This window comes from Planococcus citri, chromosome 2, assembly GCF_950023065.1.
Source record: "Planococcus citri chromosome 2, ihPlaCitr1.1, whole genome shotgun sequence".
Lineage (NCBI taxonomy): Eukaryota > Metazoa > Arthropoda > Insecta > Hemiptera > Pseudococcidae > Planococcus > Planococcus citri.
In genome coordinates this window covers 56,940,636-56,962,853 of record NC_088678.1, presented here as the reverse complement: position 1 = coordinate 56,962,853, position 22,218 = coordinate 56,940,636, and the positions used below count along the sequence as shown (strand labels likewise).

The 22,218-nt window shown below is 33.1% G+C and overlaps 1 protein-coding gene across 2 annotated transcripts in view; it reads left to right on the top strand.

Annotated features, from left to right (window-relative positions):
* LOC135836612 (uncharacterized) overlaps positions 1-22,218 on the top strand; it is a 196,816-nt gene that overhangs the window by 55,718 nt on the left and 118,880 nt on the right. The gene's annotated exons all lie outside the window — the stretch shown is intronic.

Below are 22,218 nucleotides of genomic sequence, written 5' to 3'. Positions count from 1 at the left end.
TCATATAACTTCAAGCTGCGCTTTATTCCCATTTCTCTACTCGCCTTTGTCGTTTCCGATTTCTCGTGTGATTTTTTTCTTCTTTCTTTTTCGAAAAAATCTGTGTAAATATTTCCACGACGATTTTTTCCCTTACTCTCGTTGCTTTTGCTTATTCGATTCGATTCGACATCTACTTGTAGGCCTAATTCTTGGGATGTATTTGACATTTTGTGTATTCTTTTCCATCTGCGTATCAGCGTGTAATTTGAAAATGATATTTTGATAAGAAAATATTGTAAATAGACGCATTGTCGTTGAGAATGCTTCAAGTATACGTGAATTGAGAACTTCATAAACGTATAGAATATAAGTATCAATTTGGCCAAGTAGTGTCTGCCAAATTCTCAACATAGGTCGTTGAACAGGTCGCGAAACAAAAACCAACTGTACGACGATTCATTAGCCGCTCTGCAGTTGTTATTGGAATTTCACTCTTAAGGGTATAATTTTGTAGGTTGTTGCGTTTGAACATGGAGCAATTTAGGAGTTACGTTGTAAACTTGTAATGTCGCAACGTTACACTAACTCGAAGACGTGTATGGCAGAACAATGCTATAGTCAACTGATGGGGTAGTTTTCCATTTGTATCATCCGAACATGCAGGTACCTATCTCGTAACTACCTATACAGCCGCGTGATTCACGATATGCTAATTTTTACACGTGTGTTTTCAAGATTGTGTATGTGTGCCTGTGTTACTTTGAGCAAAGGTGTTATGTATGTAGGTTTATGGAAACCTTTTTAGTTTTCTGGCAAGTAAGAATAAGTGTTTGAAAAGATGTTGAGAAGAGAGATGAAAAATTGTATTATAATTACCTTCTTTTTTTTATGACGAGGTAATCGTTGATAAATTCCTTTCGCCTGCATATAATACCCATTTTTCATTACATTAAGCAAATATCTCGTCAGTAATTTGGTTCGACGAGTGTCGATTCCTCGTATTTAACGCGTAGGTACTGGGCAAATGAAGCTGAAAAACACTACGAAACTATGCAAATGACCAATCCGCCTCCAGATCGTTCAACGAAATATTTCCGTAGGCTTTGAGTTAATACAATATTGGCGCATTTCAATAGTGATTTATTTTTTGGGGTTTGATTTATTCGGATACGGTTGGACTGTTTCGATGGGTGGGTAATTTATTGGAGATTTTAGTTTTTATGAAACTAGAATCATTAGTGTAAAATACAGCACTGAACAAAATTTTTGAATGGGTGAAAAGTTGAATGGAAACTGCCAACTCCATATTTTGCGATAAAAAAGAAAGACATTATGTTAAAGTTTCCATTTTTAATTTTTTCTCGACTTTACCTTGAAATATTAAGGTGTTTACTAGGTCATCAGCGTCACCAAAAAGTCATCCTTTTGCCCAAAAATGAAAAAAAATAATGTTGAATTGACCTCCCAGTAACTGAAAGCTATCATAATTTGCTGAAAAATTAGCATAATTAGACGAAATTTCGAAAAATTGCTTGAGAATTTGTTGAAACGCCAAAACAATTCGTTAAATTGGCTGAAGTTGATGAAACATTATTGTAAAAATTGAGCAAAATGTTGCAAAAAGTGCTCAGTTATAAATAGGTAAAAACTGTCGAAAATTTCAAAAAATTGAACAAAATTTCGAAATGAAATGAAATTGTGAAAAAATTACTTAAAGCATGGTGAGAACAGTAAAATTATCTTAAAAACCAAAAATTGATATAATTTCAGTAATGATAGTGTCATAAACTTTGAGATTGTGAAAATCTTTGCTATACATATGATGGCATTTTTTCATTATTTTTCCAGTAATCAGTGAGAAAAATTCACAAAATCACTCTTTAGGGTTGAATTCCAAACCTACATGTAGCTTATTTTTTGAAAACAGGTTGCCCAAAAGTGAAAATTTGGTTACCTATTAAAACTCATTAAAAAGTCGACCTTTTTCATTTTTTCCATTTAGTGGACACCTTGAATATCTAACATTCATCAGATGGAGAAGAAAGTGGAAGTTCATATTGACTCCTTGAATGAATGAAAAAGATGGGTGCTAAAAAAAGTGAGAAAATGCTCATATTCCAAGATCGTTTAGTCTTTGGTTTTGCTTTATTTTTTACTGAAGTATCGAAGTCCGTAGGATGCTTCACAAAAAAAAATTAAGGTGCTCAACCATAAAATTGAGTCGTGAAATTTCAATTTTCCGATATTTTTCAAAAATTACAGAATTGACAGAAAAATTGAATAGTCACAGACCCTGAAAAATTGCTGCGATTTCAAAAACTCTAATTTTACCATCATGCATATGAAAGCCATAGTCTTTGAGAGACTAACTTTCAACTTTAGTAATTTCATGTTTTTTTTTTGAAAAATTTGGGTCACAGGGTCTGTCATAGCATGGCAGGAAATTTTTGGGACCTGATTGTCGAAAAAACGACCAGAAGTTTACCATCAGACCAAATTTCAATCGCTGAGTTACATTTTTCGATTTTTGGCAACTTTTAAAAATTGAAGTTTTGTTAGTTTTTTATTGAAAAAAAAATCAGAATTTGATCAAAGTGAGGTAAAAAGCTGAAATTTGGTTTACATGTGCTTGTGGTTTTCGATATTTCAAATAGATTGGTTGTGGTTTCGTGCTATTCTGGAGCTACCAGCAAATTTTTGGATTTTCCAGGTTTGGAAAAATTCTCATGAAAAGGACTAAAATGGAATTCCATACCTTAGAAATCGGATTTATTGTCTTTTTCTAATCCTGTCGATTAATCACGCGGAAAATTATTTTTATTCCAAAAAATCAAAAAAAAAAAAAAAAACTGAAAAATTTACTAACAATTGAAATAATGTAAGTCAGCCTCCGAAATTTAGTTTGTTGGTATATTTTTGGAGTCTCTTTAAATTTTTTTTGTTAATTTCAAAACTTGTTCTGCTAATAAGGGTGAGCTTCTGTGAAAAAATATTTTACAACACAGGAAATCAAGTTTTTGGTAATTGTTGCTTGTATTTCCAAAAAAATCAATTTTTGGCAAGTTTCAGACATTTTCTTCATTTTTTTTTTAAATTGACAGTAGGTAACGATTGAAAAGTTGACACCGCTGCTTCCTAAAATATTCTTTATTCAAGTTTGAAAAATATATTTTTTTAGTGCTTTTGGAATATGAACGAGTTAGTTTCCTAAAATGTTTTCTAATTGACTTAAGTATCCCGAAATGATAATCTCCAAGAAATTTGATCAAAGTCTTCTGACTTTTTTTATTCGTGATCTACCAGAATGATTATATTATTGATTTCTCATTTCATACCAAGAACATTTTCAAAATTAAGTATCTATTTACGTTTTTATTAATTTTCCATATTATTTGGTTGCTTTTTTGAAAAAAAAAATATTAAGTTAAGCCACTTTTTCGACTTAATTTATGTAGCTTTTATTCAAAATCGTAAAAAAATTACCCTTTTGAGTCAAAAATTGTATAACTGCCTCGAATAGAACTGATGTGATCTTCAGTCAATATTAAAGTTCCCTTTGAATGTTTACGAAGAGATTTTCTACGAACACTAATTAGTAATTTGTACGTATTACGATGATACCTATCAAAATACTTGTCTAACAAAAACGAAATACGCCCTTTTTTGAATTTTCGAGCATTCCTTTTCGCCGACGAAGGTTTATAAATTTTGATTCTGGACAAACGCCTACTTATAGAATGAAATAATTAAAATGAAACCCATCTCGGCGCAACCAAACCACCACCAATAAACAAATTTATAAATGAATTGAATGATTCGACTAATTAAGTAACTTTGGCAACGAAACGCAGAGTACACCTACGATCAAAATATCACTCAATTTGAAAAGCCACATCATGTGCAAGTAGGCAAAACTCAAAATATACCGCGTAAACGTTTTCTTTGATATTTTTTTTCCTATTATAAGTCCTCATAAGGTAAATATTGTTTGAAACAAACGTACCTACTGCAAATCTTATCTCGTTGGTTTTCACCTTTGATGGGAATTTAATCAGCCAACTTAGAGCAAACAAGAGTCCTTTTAAGAGGAGGCAAACATGAGAAAATTGATTAAAGCAATGCTATCGAAAAACGTCTCATTGTTGAGAGTTACCGAGCTGGTGAATACTTAATGATAAAATTTTGCAAATTCCTACAACGAATAATTCAGTTTGCACGAAATTCAAATTACGAAAACGTCAGAAAACGTATTATGAAAGTTTCATAAGGCGGCATGCGACGCCATTACCTAGCTTCGTAGTATTATTTAGAGATCAACCATTTCATCTCTAATATAAACATAAATGCGATAAAAGCAAGAATAACACTCCGTTATGTTCAATTTTAAATATGTAATTCTATACATCCTACCATCATATAGTATTCGATGGTAAGTAAAGACGAAAAAAATTGTAAATATAGAAAATTATGTAAATGTTTTTTTCGTTCTTTTTTTTCTCCTCGCGAAAATAATATATTTTTTTACGGCAATTTAAAACCATTTTTTTTATTCACATATTGCACTGTGTACTCTTCTCCTCAATACCTACCTGTATCTGACCAACCTATAAACGAGCTTCGGATAAAAACGTTGATCGTATAACGTTTAACATATAGAGGTACCTACGCAGCTTTTGGTAATCGACTATTTTTTATAACATCATTACAAGCATATTTTTCAACGCCATATACCTTTCTACTGATAAAAAATTGTATGACGTATAAAAACATCTCTTTTGTACGCGAGTAGGTATACGTATTATAGTAAAATACTTTGTACCGAGTCGAGTAAACCAAATTAGAAAGCTTTTTCATATAAGCTACCTATAACACGAAATATGTAGGTACTACGAGAACCAAGAACGTGTCCAATTAAATTATTAAAGATTTGAAATGGAAAATTTTTCCTTACATATCCTACCTTCTGGCCAGAGAGTAATTTTAACCTAATTCAAAAAACGCATATACGAATACGTTCGCATAAAATGTACAATATGAGAACCACAGTACCAGGTTTATTCGCCATCATATTATACCTACTTGCAAAAGGTGAAAACTTCGCAAAAACAAATAATTTTCACTTTGTGCGATTTCTTTTCTGTGGGTAGTGGAAAAGCACGATTGCTGAATAAATCATATACTTTCAAAATATCGACGTGCAGCATTAAACTTGTTCGTGTTTTCTTATATCCTAGGTGAACCTCTTCTCTAATACATCACACGGACAAGGCTCCATTTACAAAGCTATCTTCCGCACAATGTACCATAAATATCGTTATTGCTTATCAGTGTGAAATGTTTTTTCTCCAATAGTTTATTTGATGGCGAAAAAAATAAATACAGTGTGTCCTATAAGGTTTGACCAGTGGTTTCATATTTTTACTAGATGAAGAGGGTGATATTTTTTGATTAGGATTTTATTAAATGAAAGAATGAGAGAGAATAAAATATTAGATTCGAAAGCAATGTACTTATCACATAATGAAAATTGAAAAAACGCATTTTTTTAATGTTGTAATACGTATGTATTTCTATTTCAATTTTTTATTTTCATATCTCTTGAGAATCAATGTGATTCGTTTAGCATCTACCAAATGTGCTCTATCTGTATAAAAAAAAAATCACCGTTTGCTTGTATTTCTCTACAAATCACGCATTTTGAATTTTCTGGCCACCCTGTGGATTTAGTATTCGGTTTTTAATATCGAATAAGAAGTGTTTGTACTAAGAAATGCAATGTGTTTGGATTCTTTCACGTCCTATTCATCTTGTGAACTGATGATGAATGCATCCCACCTAAGTACATACTACAGAATTTACAGAACACCCTGTATCTACAAATCTGTATCCGGGAAGTTTGATATTCGAAAAAAAAGTTCCATTAGCGTAGTACATCAAGCTAAATACATGAAATGTCGAACCGAATCAACCCTAAAAGTCCCCAGTCGTAACATCATCGTGCTAAAGTATCAACAGGTATGATATAAAAATGAAGAGATGTATTTTTTTTTCAATTTTAGGGGTGAATTTTTAATTGATACAGACGGTTTTTTAAATATGAGAACGTTAACTACACATATACGAGTATAAATTTGAACAAAAAGATCACTAATACGAATCTTGAAACTCATAAATTGAATTTCTTGATTTGGGAAATGACTACTTATTGGATAATAATCGTAGGTACCTGATGAAAATGAATGGGAAAAAAATCAAAAATTTATATAATTCAGCTGAAATTATGTAAAATATTTTAGGGAGTCAAGTACCTATCTCGAGTTGATATTTTTCAATAGACATTTTAGTTAGGCGAGTTGTTCGAAAAATTTGTAGTCAAAAATATTATTGAATTTCAAACAAAAAAAAAATCAAATGCACACGCATTAAAGGGCCTCCTCCTATAAGATGGGTGAAACGGCCTTTGATCCGAAATGGATGGAAAGTGGTCCAAAAAGTCACCCTTGATGTAAAAACTCTCCATAAAAATTTTTGACCTCCCACCCCCTCCCCTTTTGGAGAAACTGCCCCCTAAACATCAAAACGCAATTTTGAGGGGTAAATATGATGGGAGGGGGATGAAAATTCTTGTAGGTATACCGCTGTTGTTCACCACACCACCCTATAGAATATTCATCAAAAAAAATTTTGAATGCAATTAGGTATGGTATTTCAATAGGGTTCTAAAAAAAAATCCAAGTTTGAGAGCGCGCGATAGGTGAAGTTTTCTCACGGTGGCGCCGTGGAACAGTGTTGACAAAACGCGCGGTAGTTCGGGAGATACATGTTTTTTTTCAAACTTTATTTTTTTTGACCATGTTGCACCCCCCTTTGGGACCTTGGGAAAATTATATGTTATACCTTAGAGTATGAGCAAGTTTTGAGAAAAAATTCAGCGATGTACCCCCCCCCCAAAAAAAAAATTTTTTCTGCCCCCCTTCAAAGTTTTCAACCCCCTGAAAAACTAAGAAAATAGTGGGGGGAAATTCTCAAAAAATTACTGTGTGTACCCTTACATGATATACACAATCTGTGAAAATTTCAAAATTTTTCATCAACCCCCCTCCGAGAAACGAATCTTTGAATTTTTGATGTTTAGGGGGCAGTTTCTCCAAAAGGGGAGGGGGTGGGAGGTCAAAAATTTTTATGGAGAGTTTTTACATCAAGGGTGACTTTTTGGACCACTTTCCATCCATTTTGGATCAAAGGCCGTTTCACCCATCTTATAGGAGGAGGCCCTTTGAATTTTTCATTCCATAATTTTCAAAAAATGTTCAGAAAATTCATATTTTTTCATTTTCAGGTAAATAAGCGAAATCATTTTACAATTTTTTACAAATTTTCGAAAAAATATTCAAAATTTTATTTTTAATCTTTGAAGAAAAAAAATCCACGTTAATGAATTTTGAAAAAAGTACCTATATGTAGGTAAAATTTAAAATAATTCACTTGTCAAATAAAAAAAAATGGATAAATTTTTTTAAAAATTCATAAAAATTAAAATTAACAAACTATGAGGTAAAAAAGTTCTTGCTGTAATTCTTGCAAATTTAATTTGAGGAGGCGAGAAGCATATGAAGAGTGATATTCCAAAACTCGCTTTGTCCATTTTCACAACTTTTCAGGAAAGAGGAAAAACAGTTTCCCTTTAAACGGGTAAATTGGCTTTTTAGGCGAGTTTAGCACTTTATTTGGGTGGATTTATGATGTAGGAGTGTAGGTATACACTTCATCCACTAAATACTGCTGAAAAAAATTTCAATAAAAATGAACAAAGCGCGTTTTGGAACATCATTTTTTTTTAAATTTCAAGTGAATATTGGCTATTTAGGTGAGTGCAACACCTCATTTTGATAGATTGATGATGTACGACTGTGAGTTAATACTTCGTACCGCTGAAAACTCAACTTTGATAAAAATGGACAAAGTGAGTTTTGGAATATCACTCTTCATATGACGTTAAGTCACACATTTTTTTTTCTGAGTTAGCATCACTGTCTTTAGTAAAATTCAACGAGAAATCCAGTGGTGTAGGTTTCAAAGCGCCAAAGTAATTTTAAACGGGTGAAAATCCACAAAAATGTTTTGAATTGGCGACATATGGTAGTTAAGTCCGGGTAGGTTGGCGTCAAAAGGCAATAAGTCCACCTTTTTGGGTACTTTTTTGTGTTTATTTTAGTCTTACCTGTAAAATAATGCCTCGACCATAACAGAAATAGATTCTGCGTTAAATTTCGATTAAGAAAACGTTTTGGTATTTATGTTTTAGGTGTTCAATAATGAAAAATCCTCAAAATGTGTGGAAACTGCGACAAAAGGCAATAAGTCCACCTTTTTTTGCAATTTTTATTGTGTTTATTTTTGTATAACTTGTAAAAACAATGCCTCAACCATAACAGAAATGGATTCTACGTTAAATTTTGATTAAGAAAACGCATTAGTATTATGTGATTACGGTGATAATTTATTGAAAATCAGCATATATTTCACATACTGAAGCAAAAGGCGATAAGTCCAAACAAAATTGCCCCCAGCGCCCCCCACATAATTTTTCAAAGTGCAAAATATGGGGGATTAGTTACTATGAGTCTGCTCTTTCATTTAAGACCAAGTTTGAAAAAATTGGTTGACCCAGAGCTTCACAACAGTTTTTTGCGTTTTTCTCCAAAAAAAAAAAATGTGACTTATCGCCATATGCTTATCGCCTCCTCATTTTAGATTTTAATTTTCGTATTCATTACTATCGGTTGAACTTTCACTACTTACCTATCTATTCTTTTTAAGACCCTGCAAACAGATTTCTCCAAGTTCTAGTTCAACCTGTCTTGAGGCATGAATCTCCATAATTTGGCAGTTTCCCAACAAATGGCATAAAAAAATGAGTTACCTAGATGCCGAAAGAATTGCATACTCGGTTTGCCGTGAATATTGCGCCGTACATTTACGGCGAACTACGAGTAAGTATGCAATTTTATTAACACCATTAGATTCTCTTCTAACTTACGGATGAACTACCTATCTACTAATACTAAACATAGATTCGATTCTCCGATTCTTCTCTGATTTTTTTTCACAAGTTCCCTTCGATTGTGGTCTCCTAAATTTTCCACCCCAACTATTTTGAGCGGAGGGCGAGAAAATTGATCTTTCGACTATTCTACAGAATACCTACAGCTTCGAATAGGTACAAATCCAGCTCAGAAATATCAATCAGCAATCTCACGCCAGTTAAATTCTTTTACATCGCTGGTTCGTCTATTAATGTTACCATACTTTTCTGCAAAATGAAGGTAAATGTGACTTACTCAACAGTAGGTACCTATTTTGCTCGGCCATAAAACGAATCTGACGAATTAGACGGTTCTGTTTAACCTTTTATCACATTTAGGCGTACTTTCAACTTTATTGCTTATTTAACTTTACCAACAAACTCGATAAAAAATTCAACGTGCAACCCTCTGTTTTTAGTAGTTTTTACCCTTGCAAAACATCACAATTAAATTTTCAACTTGGTTAACTCAAAAAAGCCTGGTAAAATATACGTAAACAACCATGTGACAACGTCTTTCATAAAAAATGACACTTGAAGGAATAATTTATCGGGTATGATTTACATGATAAACGCCGTTGTAAGATACCAATTGGCTTTTAAAGTTTCAATTATGTATTTTATTGGTTGTTTTACACAGTCGAGGCGACGTATATGGAAGTGTGTGTATACATATTTAATAACAACAAAATGGTAAAAGCCTTTAATAGGCAACCTTCGTGTAATATTACTCTAAAGAAAGATTTATTTTCCGAAACATTGATTTCCACGTGCTAAAATGGTTTTGTAAATTGCGAAAATTATGAAGCCCTGTGTACGCGTTATACAATTTACCCCGTTATATTGCCTCGCGCGTCGCGTCGCTTTTCTCTTTAGTCGTAGAGACGTTTTCAAATGCTTTTACATTAAAGGCTCAAGATCGAGATTTTCACTGTATCTTTCCTAAGCGCATGAAAATGTTAATTTTATTCATACGCCAAAGGTTGCTTTTACTCTTTTGTAATTTTTCAAACTATGCATAACATAGACTACACAGTAAAGTGGATACCCATCTACTCGTACTTTTACATGTGAGCAAATGTATGCGAAATTTTACTTATTCACGTTGTCTGCTATTTTTCTCATATTGCTCTCGGAATTCCGGCAGAATTTCGCCATATTCGTTCTTTATAACGATAATTTATCGAGTTAGCCGCAAAAATTCATCACCTTTACTGAATACCTGAGGATATAGAAAACTTGAACACCGGCCTGAATTCCCTTTTCTCCTTATTAATCATCGACATTATCCGCATTCCGCATTTATTATTCAGAAACGGTTAAAAACTAATAATGAAAACCACCCAAAGCCCAAAACCAAATTATTACAACGTTACAGAATCACCATCAGGTCTAGATAAATCCCTGTATTATTAACCAATCCTTTGAAGTTTTTTTTCCACTCAGTTGTTGATTCCATTTTCACTTCAGTCAACAAACCGACTTCGACACTTGATATTGTTGAATTTTTAAACTCATAACAACTTAAGTAAACATCGTGACTTAATCAATACGAAATATGAAATGTGCCAACCACGAAAATGTCAATTCTATGTACTTCGAGACTTGTCGATATTAATATTGTGAAGAAAATTAATTTGAAAAACAGTCACGAAACGTAACGTGATCTCAACTTTATTAATGGGTTAAGTAATCATATTATAAATTACCATTCTATAACCGTTATATTATAAAACTTTTTACCAACACAAAAAGCAATAACACTATTGGTAAATAATGCAAGTTTAGATAACTGTTTAATCAGCGTAAGTTTTCCAATAACGAGACAACATTGCGTAGAGTGCGTCCAGATACAATGCAAATTTATATTTGTCTTGCAAACTAAAGTACATCCTTATCGGGTAATTATGGGCTTTTAAATGAACTAGTTAAACGGCCGCAGTGACCGTTTCGATGAGTTTTCGTTATAAATACAGATTCAAAGCTCTCAAAATACTCGAATGTAACCGTTTAGGTTGCTCGATAGGCTTCTTACGTTCTTACATTGTGTATAATTAATCGAGTCAAATTAAGAATTACTTAGCGGTCTCCTCTGAGAATACTTTAATATTTTGTTAAGGCTATAAGATCTCACTTATACTACGTATAATCGCGAATACGCGCAATATAAGACGGTTGGGAATAAACTGACGTTTAGACATTTAAAGATATAATACTTATCCGTTGAAACGTGCGCCGGAAGAGAACTTGACTTTTGCTCGATATCTAAATTATGATTGTTTTTAAATATTTTACTCGTCAAAAAAATAATGAACTCGAGAGACTGAAGACACAGATTCTTATTATAAATCCGAGCTTAAAAGGGGTTCATTTTCAAATTCATTCTCGTCAATTGGTTTTAGGTTTTTTATTCAAGATGAGTTGTTGCTTAAATTACGTAGAGAAATATTGCAGAAAAACTGTGAAAATTTTTATCGACACGCTGAATGTTGCTTGAACTAAAATTTTTAGCCATTTCTGTTTTCGCAAATATGAACGAATAAATTTTTTTATTTAAAGACGCCCAGCATCTTAGGCTTTTTTGCGTTTGCTGTTCGACACAGATTACAAATATCAATTCATTTTACATAGATGATTACAAATACATTCAACAATATAACAACAAAATATAAACAAGAAAAATAAAAACAACACCTATTTTTGAAATTCTTCTCAATGTTGCCAATTGTTCATAAATGGATGATTGTCATAAAAGGAGCGTCTGTTGAGCAATTTTTATTATGATGCACTGTGCTTTTTAAAATTTCATTTTTATTTTGGTTGTTTTTTTGGCAATTTTAAATATGCGGGGTAATTTTCGCAAGATTTTGCCGACATTTTGAGATTCATTTTTACAAGTTCTGAAATATTTTATGGAGTATTGCTGAGTTTTGCTCCATATCAAATCAACCTGAAAAAATTTGATCAATTTCCAATTTATATTTTCTAAAAAAAATACAGCATTCAATTTTATAATGGGCTAATTTTGTCTGAGTTTTGAAAATTGAGAGAAATTGCAAAAAATTCTTGACATTATTAGGTAGGCATGTAATGCTAAATTACTGGTACCCATGACTGATAACTTGTGGTAAATTACCACTTGCCATGTTTTTTTTTGTGGCAAATTACCATATTTTTTGGTAAATTACTGGTATTGTTTCCTAAATTACCAGTAAATTTTTGGTGATTTACCTGAAATTTTTGGCAATAAACCAGTAATTTTTGGTAAATTACCAGCCACTTTTGGTAAATCACCAGCAATTTTTGGTAAATTACCAGCAATTTTTAGTAAATTACCAGTATTTTTTGGTAAATTGCCAGTACTTTTTGGTAGATTACCAGTACTTTTTGGTGATCAACCAGTAATTTTTGGTAATTAACCAGTAATTTTTGGTAAATTACCAGAAATTTTTAGTAATTTACCAGTAATTTTTGGTAAATTACCAGTAAGTAACTTTGTTAAATTACCAGTAATTTTGGTAAATTACCAGTATATATTTTTTGTTAAATTGCCAGTAATTTTTGTTCAATTTCCAGTACCTAATTTTTTTGTAAATTACCGCTTACCAGTGACTTTAGGTAAATTACTACTTGGTGGCAAATGGCAATTAGTAGGTAATTTACCACTTGCCGGTAATTTTTGGTAAATTACCACTTACCAGTATTTTTTGGTAAATTATTAGTATAGTAAATTATTTTTTCCCAAGTTGCTGGTAATTTATGATAAATTACACTATTGAGATTTTTGGGTGGATTACTATTTTGAGAATTTTTGTCAAATAATAACTAGTTAGGTACCTATGGTATCTTTGGTATATGGTACATTACTGGTAATTTTCGATATTACCTAAGGGTAAGGGCGCCTAATATGGACTGGTTTTTTGTTTTTGATTGCCATGGCCGCTGTAATTGAGCTAAAAACTTGGTTGATAGCTCAAAATGTACCTAGATCTATCTACTTTCATATTCCAAAGCCTCAACGTTTTTGAGAAATTTTAAGTGTGTCAAAAATATCATTTTCTAAAAAGTGTCAAAAATCAAAAATTGAATTTTGGGTCCCTAATATGGACTGTTTCAAAAAATCAACAAAAAAAGCACTGAAATGTTGTAAAAATACGTTTTATTGCTGAAACACGGTTAAAATATGTTTAATTAAGACAATAAGAGTAAATTCTAAGTGGGCCAAATGAATTTTTTCCTGAAAGTAATCAAAATTTGAAAAGTCAATTTTGGGTCCCTAATATGGACTAATTTATCGTGAAATTAACTAAACCCATAACAAATGTACACCAGTCCATATTAGGCTACCCTATAACTTTAAACTTTGAAAAATCATAAGTATATGTACCTTGAATAATTTCTAAATTGTCTTGATTGATTCAGAAAACTTCACCACTTCTTAATAATAATAATAAAAAACATTATAGGGTGTCCCCGGGAAATTTTTCGAGAAGACGGATTTTCTAAACAGATGAAAAAAATTTTGAGGTTCTCAATTTCGTTTTTTCCCTCTAGAATCGCGAGTTTTGACTTTAGGGAGTTGATTTTGGTTTCATTGTGTTTTTCTGTGAAAAATACATCAGATTGAGCTTGTTCCCACCAGGTAGTGCTAATAACCACCGAGATCTGGCGTCAGTCCATATTAGGCACCAGTCCATATATAGCACCCTTACCCTTAATAATGATGATTTTTGGTATCTGAATTACTGATAACTTCATGTAATCCAAGGTATATTGTTACCTATCAATATTTGGAAATTTTTGGTGAGTCACAGGTCGCTGTGATGCTGGCATTATTGAAAAATGGGGGTGGGGGATATGATTTAAAAAATATTTTCTTCGACTTTTACCAGGTACTCAAAATGCCCCTTTCATTTTGAGTAAGATATCAAAGTCTTACCTTTGAGAACTTCAAAAAAAAAAAAAAAAAACTAATGAAGGTATCCACTAAAATTTTGTAAACTCTCGAAAATGACTTTTTGACATTTTAGCAAGCTTTTGAGAACTTGGAAAAAATCCCAGAAAGTTCTTATCGATGGCATTTAATCATCATCAAATTTCAAGGAAAAAACATCCACAGTTGAGAAACTTCCCTCGGGGAGGAAACTTCACGCTCCATTTTTCAGGAATTTTTCACCCACCTTTTACTCATTTATCGGTGTTTTGGTGACTTGAATTGTGGCGTTTTTGAGAAATATACTTGAAATTTTGCTGAATTTACCCAAAAATCCAACACTTTGTTTGAAGTTCTCCAGAATTAAGAACTCCATAATATCTCATGTCTGAAAACGAGAAGATTCGAGAATTTTAAAATTATCAAGGTGGTGAAATCGAATCTATAATTTGTGTTTCTGTTCGATAAATACGATGTACCCAATATTCATTAATTATTACTGTATAATAATTAGGTAACTACCCACGCCAATTAGAATAATATTGTGGAATTGGAAAGATGAGAGGAGGGAATTCCTTTTTCATTGATACCTACGCGAAAGAGTCGTGTAGGTAATCTATTCGTGGAAGTACATATAATTTTCAACCAAGTAAAATCTACATTTTAATATTGACATATCGCGTGTTTATTTGTACGTCGCGTCGTCGGTTTGAATATCAAATTCGTATTTATCCTCGAGTCGGTATGTTGCTGGAATAATTTTTAAAAAGGATTGCATAAATGTAGGAATCAAAGGTTTTTTCGATAGACTTGATGAAGAAGTAGGTAAGCAGATGAATGATTCGCATAATTTTTTTAAAAATGTGTCCACAGATGATATTTTGAAAAAAATGACTGAAAATAAGTGTGCAGGTGAAACACATTTGCATCTAAGTTTCAAATTCAATAAAACTCAAGTATCAAGAGAAAATTTATTTTTGCTTAAAAAATGTGAATACAAGTACTTACTTACCCATCAAAAGAATAAATTAAGTAAACAGCCCAAAATAAAAAGCATATGATCCTCGTTCTCGAAATTGAAATAAAATTCGCTCGTTTCGGTTAGTTAATCGTACAGTATAATATGAACAACATGTGTATTAAAAGCGATGAAAAACTTCTTTAACAAATACCATTTGAAAATTTTCTCAGACGAACTACTTGTAAGTGTATCTATCAGGCCATTTTTTAAGGTATAGTCGCTTGGGCAAATGCCCACCCAGTGACCAAGTTTTGCCCACCCAGTAAATTCGATTTGCCCAAGAAAATTTTTGATTTTCATTCAGTCACAAAAACACAAATATTCAAATATTTATTCAAAAGTCAAAACATTGAATTCTTATCAATAAAAAAACAACATGTTTTTATAGACCACCGTTTTTTCTAAAAAACTTTTGCACGAAGTCTCTGTCAGCATATGTGGAAGGATCAGGTTCTCTGTACCGACGTTCCTTCTTTTTCAAAAAAGCCGCCACCGCTGGCCGTGGGTCGTAATGCGCAGTGCCTACACCATTCAGTGTTACTGCCATCCTCGAGTTCAGCGTTGTTTCCAATGTGGATGTGCGATGAATCGATTTGAATTGATTATAGTGGGAAATTGATTTTTCCACGGTCATCGAATGCGGCGAAATAATCAAAAACGAACAAAGCAATTTTTTTAAAAGTCCAGTTGTAGCAGGAACCATTTTGCGAAGCTTATAAGACATTTTGACTCCATCATCAGGCGAATCCAAGTCACCAATTTCTACAATCCTTGGCCAGCAATCACAAACATTGTTTGTGAATTCAAGGACTTCAGCCTCGCCAAAGATTTCAGAAATTATGAGACGGCCATTATCGATCATTTCTCTTGCAGTTTTACTATTCAAAAATGAAGAAAATTTTTTTATTATACCATTTTCTTCAATATTTAATCTTTCATCAAGAAAATTGATGAAAGATAAAACAATTTCATTACGAATAGCTGCCCAATCTCGCGTACCAGTGGTCACATAACTATTAGTAACTTTTCGACGTTTTCTTGGAATTTCTTCAGTTTGAGAATGTTCACCTGATGAACTTCCATTTTCTTCTGAAGAGCTTTCATTTTCGTCCATCGAACTTTCATTTTCATCCCCCGAACTTTCATTTTCGTCCACGGAACTTTCATTTTCTTCTTCGGTGTTTGATTCGACCTCATTATTAGCGCCTGGATTTACGAGTTGTTCTTCTTTTCCACCTGGATACGGACCACTTTGCATGATTTTAAGCTTACGTAGGGCATTATTTTTCAATGTAATTACATCAGGTAAGATGAGATTCCCTTTCTGTAATTTTTTTTGAAGATCTTGTAATATCAACGTGATATCAGCCATTAAGTAGGTTTGCCGAATTTGCAATGAATCACAAACGTTCCACATTTTTAGCATTCCATTTGCTTTTGCTTTGTCAGCACGAGAGAGAAATGATTTATTTGTTAAGTCGTTAGAAAGTTCTTGCCAATAGCTGATACATCCAGGTAAATTATGTAATACAGTATCAATCAAATTATGAACATGTTCGGCAAATCGTACTTCAAAGTAGGCAGGAAAAGAATGATATTGGGGGAAAAGTTGTGTCATTCTTTTCAGTTTTGCTGGAGCAGTTCGAAAATATGTGGATACAGCAGTCGTGTTGGTTAACCAATGTTTCAATTCGGGAACAGTACTTAAAGCAGACTCCATAGCAAGGTCAGATCGGTGGCAAAAGCACCATATGGTCAGCAATTTACGTTGCAAATGGTCTTCCAACAATTTCCAGAGACCAGCTTCACGTCCAGTATTCGCTGCTTCGCCATCAGTAGTAATACCTACCAATAGTTTGGTTGGAATATTGGCATTTTTGCATACTTGTAAAGTTGCTTCCAGTAATCCTTGAGCACCTGTTGATTCTGGTTGGATAACCCCAACAAAACAATTTTGGAGCACAGTAGGTTCATTTTCGGAAACATATTTGGCGATGACAAATTTCATGTCCTTATTACCACGGTCCACGCTTCCATCTATCTGAAGAGACACACAAATTGCTGATTTAAATTCGTCCCCAAGTTTTTGCATTTCTAAATCTCCAATAATATCCAACATTTCAGCATAAATGACAGGATCTCTGTAATGAAGTGCGGAAGCTGGTGGTTGAAATTCATCGAGTTGAATGCCCCAGTCCTTAGAATCGTATAGTTGAGCTTGTATCGATTTCGCACGCATTACAGCTAACGAGCGAGCTGGCCATGAACGAGCAGTTGGTGTTTCCAGCAGAGAATCGTTATAAACATCCATACATAAAGCAATCAAATCATTTACAACACCTTCGCGATGTTTTTTCAATGTATTGATCCATGGATGTTTATCAGACTGTTGTTCCCACAACTCGGCAGCTTTTTTTGCTTCTGAGGCGGCTAGGTGGGGTTTAGAATCCAAATGATCAATCATACGTTCAAGGCCCTGAGAACTATCTACACGAATTCCTTCGGCAAAAGCAACCACACCATTTCTTGACACTTTAGCCGCCTCATCTTTGAATTTTGCACAGATTTCACAAGACACAAAATTTCGATTTCTCTTACCATCAGCTTGAACTGATTTCTTGAAGAATGGGTACGAAGTCAGCAACCAATTCAAATCCAATTTACGTCCATGATAGAAATTTGCGCCTTCATTTTTGGAGTCAGAACTTGTAGAAGGTAAAACTTTGGCGGCCAATTCCAGTTTCTGAGACTCTTCTCGACCAGTTTTACAATTTGTGCTTTCATCATTTGCTAGTAAAAAAAAAAAACGAAAAGAAAAGTTCATAAACGTATTATACATACCTACCTACCTATTTTTTGTTGCTTTAGTTCACTTAGTGGTAGATACTTATCATAACAAAAAATGATGCAATCGTATTTTTTTACTTACCAGAAAGATTTTGTTTTTCAGTTGCACATGTCGAATCACAATTTGGTTTTGATTTTTTAAAAAAGTTCCGAATATCCATTTCATTCACTTTTCTCAATTACAAATAACCAGACACAGACAGTACGTAACATTACTCAGATCTTCAGTTGATCAAATTATACTTAGATATAGAACAGGTACGAACTTGAATATGAGGCGAAGTGTCTCCTAATCTCTTTTACGTCTTATCGCTCACCACTACTGTAGCAGTTACTACTATGCAGAAGCTATTCCTGGAAGTCTGATAAGCGATAATGAGCTCGTTTTTTCAGTTTTTGCATGGTTGCCCAAGACGATGTATAAAATCATCGAATTTGAATTTTACGCTCAGTTTATGAGTGTGACCACCCTGACAGGTCATATCACACATCTCCTGCCCACCCAGTGAAAATGTCTTAAAAAATGGCCTGGTATCTATATAAACTCATTGAAAGATTAAACGTGCCGACGACGTATCGATTACCCTGAAAAGAAACGCATTTGCTCTTAATGGAATGATGTATGCGAAAGCTACGAAGAACCAAGGCGAAGGTGAAATTTAGTAAACTTTTCATTAGTATATGGTTCAAAGGGAGGTATAAATTAGTGAATGCCTTTTCGGGCGAGAATCCGTTCGCTATTACCGAATATTACTTCTGAATGAGTTGTTTTTAGATATAGCAACACGTTGGCTGAGGTGCTAGAGTTTTATTACGTATATGGTCAGTTCTCTCTGTCGGAGGATTTTTATTAGCCGGGTTGTTTGGGCTTTTGCGGTAACGAATCGAGGTTGCAAAGGGTAGATGCTGCGAACGCGTGAAATATGAATATATGAAGGTTACGAGGTACTTTGGCCAGCCTTATGCGTACATTTGGATTCTATTTTTATCGCGTATAACCGTATTGCCGTGTTTATAAGTAGTTTTCTTTCGCCTACCTCTACTGGGAGTTGTTGAGTTGAGAATTAATTTCCATCCGGAGAGATTTCGATGAAGAATTTGTTTATTTCTTGTTTTTTCCCTGTGGGATGGCGGAAAACCTAATTACGTATTCTTTACTTTCACAATATGAGGTATCTATATACGTTTATTCCGTATGGTATATCGTGATGTATTAAGATGAATGATTAGCCTTAATTCTGAGTTTTTATATCTTATCATTTCAGTTAAACTTTGAACTAATATTTTAAAAACTTTTTTTTTTCTCATCTTGGTTTATCTCGAGTAGATTCTAAATTGATAAAAAATCATCCAAAATTCTCAATCGAGTATTTTTCCATTTTTTGACTAGGTACCGTATACTCGAGAGGAGAGTTTTTTTGATTTTCAAAAATAGAGAAAAATTCCCAAGGCGTGCGTTATTTCCAGATATCATTGCGTCTGCTGTTTTCTCCATCAACCGAGGGAGTAAAATTTCGCAGGGCGGTATAGAAAAAGAAATAAATTTGATTTTAGCATTTTAACGATAGAAAAAAAATACTGTTCGACTGTTTCCCACATTGCATTGCAGCAGATGCTCGTTCGTATCGTATCGAGTTTTTCGTTTTTCTCTCTTTTTTTTTTGCTTTTTACGACGATACATCAATGGGAAAAATGTCTCTAAGTGAAGTGCCATTTACTGCTGCTATATTTACGACGACGAAATTCATAAAGTAATGAATAAAAAAGTCCCCGAGAATATATATATAAGAAAGAGTAATTTTTGGCCAAAGGTTTGACATTATTTGATATTTTAGGACTTTACAAACGCCATTTGCGATCGGTTTTATTATTCGGTTGTTAATTTCGGCGAAATTTATTTGTCGTAATTTTTTTATATTCCGCCGAATTCTGCGACAACGTTTTGTTCGAGAAAGTGAAATAAAATTTTCGAGTCGATTGATAGCGGTATTTAAAGATAACGCGATTTTCTTCTGCGTCATAAGTGTTTTTTTTTTGAGGTGTATGACTTCGCAATATAATTTGGTAGGTGTAGATGTGGATGAGTATTTTTCGAACCGAAATGTTAAGTGAGCTCGCGAAATGGATCGTAAAATAACGATGTAATTTTTTACGTCGTTTGATTCAATATGTGGACTGCTTACATTGCAGAGAAAAATGGCCGAATCTGATCGTAGTTATTTTTTGTCAGATTTAAAAAGTTTTTGGCCGGTTTGGATGACTCTTCTTTTAATGAGGTTTAACTGTAACTTTGAGTCTTATTTCATATTCAACTTCAGAAGGTTCAATTTATCTGAAAACGCCTTAAATTGGGGCTATTCGGTCTAGGCATGTTGCAAGTAAGGAGAGAGTGGAGAGGGGTTATTTCCAATACCTGAACGAAGCCTTATAGTGAGTTCAATAAACTTGTACAATTCGTCGACTGCAATTGAGGTTAAATTTGGTTTGCTGTAGAAGAATATTACACTCACACTTCAAAATCAAATTTTGAGCTACCCAAAGATCAATTTTCAATGTTTGACTTGAAAATTTTTCTATGGAAATGGATCTATCGAATAATTTTTTTTAAAAAGAGTAATTAATCTTGAGGTTAAAAATTGAAAATCGTTTGTTATCCTGAAGTCGATCTCCTGAATTGATTTTGACCTCTTTCGAGTTTATCAGGAACCTCCAGTAAAAATCGACTCCTCTCCAGCAATTTCAAATTACTCCAGAAGATGTTTTAATTAACTTCGGTAGCTGAAAATTTAATACAGTCGTAAGTTCGGCCTTCTAAACCGTTTAAAGTAGGCGTCTTGCAAATCCGAGCTAATTGGTTGAAGATTGTGTGTTTTTTTCACGTTGAAAGTCGAATAATTTTTTTAAAATTTAAGAATCGTATGTTTTTGCCGAAAATTACGCGAAACTTTCTCTAAACCCCTAAAATCGATGCTTCGAATTATTGATTGCAATTGCCTTTTATTCGATCTGAAACCTCCAGTTAAAGTTGGATTTTATTTCATACCCCTTCAGAAGACGTTGTTATCAACTTTGGCAGCTGAAAATTCAATCTTGTCATAAATTCAATATATTTTGAATCGACAAACAAGTTTCTTGAAAAATACAGTTTTTAGTCCGCGAGCTCAAATTTGGGATTCAACTGTTGTAATGGATTCTTGTACCGATTGACCATTTTCACCATTTTCAAGGAATCGCCAAAAATCAAAAAATCAACTTCAGCAGCTTAAAGTGCATTTCTGTTTTGCAAAAATTTGAATTTTTTATTCGAATTTTTTGTCGAAGTTCGATAAAAATCAACTTTGAAGGACTCTAAAATTCAGCGTTATTTTTTGGAAAAATTTGAAACTCTGCGCTAAAAGCTGACTTGTATTTTGAATTTTTATGGAAGTCTCTAAAATGATTGAGAATGAAAATCTCAAAATTAAAGCAGAAATTCTAAGGGCAGGTATCTACGAGTAACTTTTCATCTAAATTCTTAAACCAGCTGCATTTTTTTTTTTTTAAAGTTGGTACGTATCCTCTACATTTAAGAAGTTTCAAATTGAATGTTGAATAAAAAGCACATAAAAAATAAAACATCTAGTTTTAAAAATGCTTTCCATCATCATGGTTGAAAACTTACCTGGAAATAATTCATTTGATAGAAAACATGTTCGACCGATACGGTGTTTATGCTTGGTTCTTATCAAAAGGTTCTCAATAGTGGCTGGACACCCACTCACTGTAAAGTAGACGTAGACTTTTTGCAAATAGAATTTCATTCATGAAGAAAATTTGCGTTGGTTGGATTCTAATACAATGATGTATATACCTACCTACCTACCTACCTATTGGTGAAGAAAGCTCCTTGCGTGAAAAAATCCTTCCGAATATTAATTTTCGCCTTTTGAACATTTTTTTGCGGAATCTTTGCGTTGGTGTAATCCACATTCGTACCTCGATTTGTTACGGAAAAAATATTTGCTGGTTTGTAGGGGTTTGTAACGCTTTACGAGTTCCTTTGACTAAATAACATCAAGTTAGCTTACCTACTGCACTGTGTGTTTTGTAATTGGGTGAACGTACTACATACTTACTTTAGTATTTCATGTAATTTTCAAATTGAAATTCTCGAGTGAAAAAATGTTGTACAAAGTTGAATTCAGGAGATACTTTTGAGAATTATTTTGAAATAAATTCTCAATTTCAAATTTTTTAATTGCTTATAAATTCATTGCTTGAAAATTTTTCACAAAAGGATAAAAAAATGTAGATAAAAATATTCCGATGAAATTATTTGGAATTAAAATTGAATCTTGATGGCGATTTTTT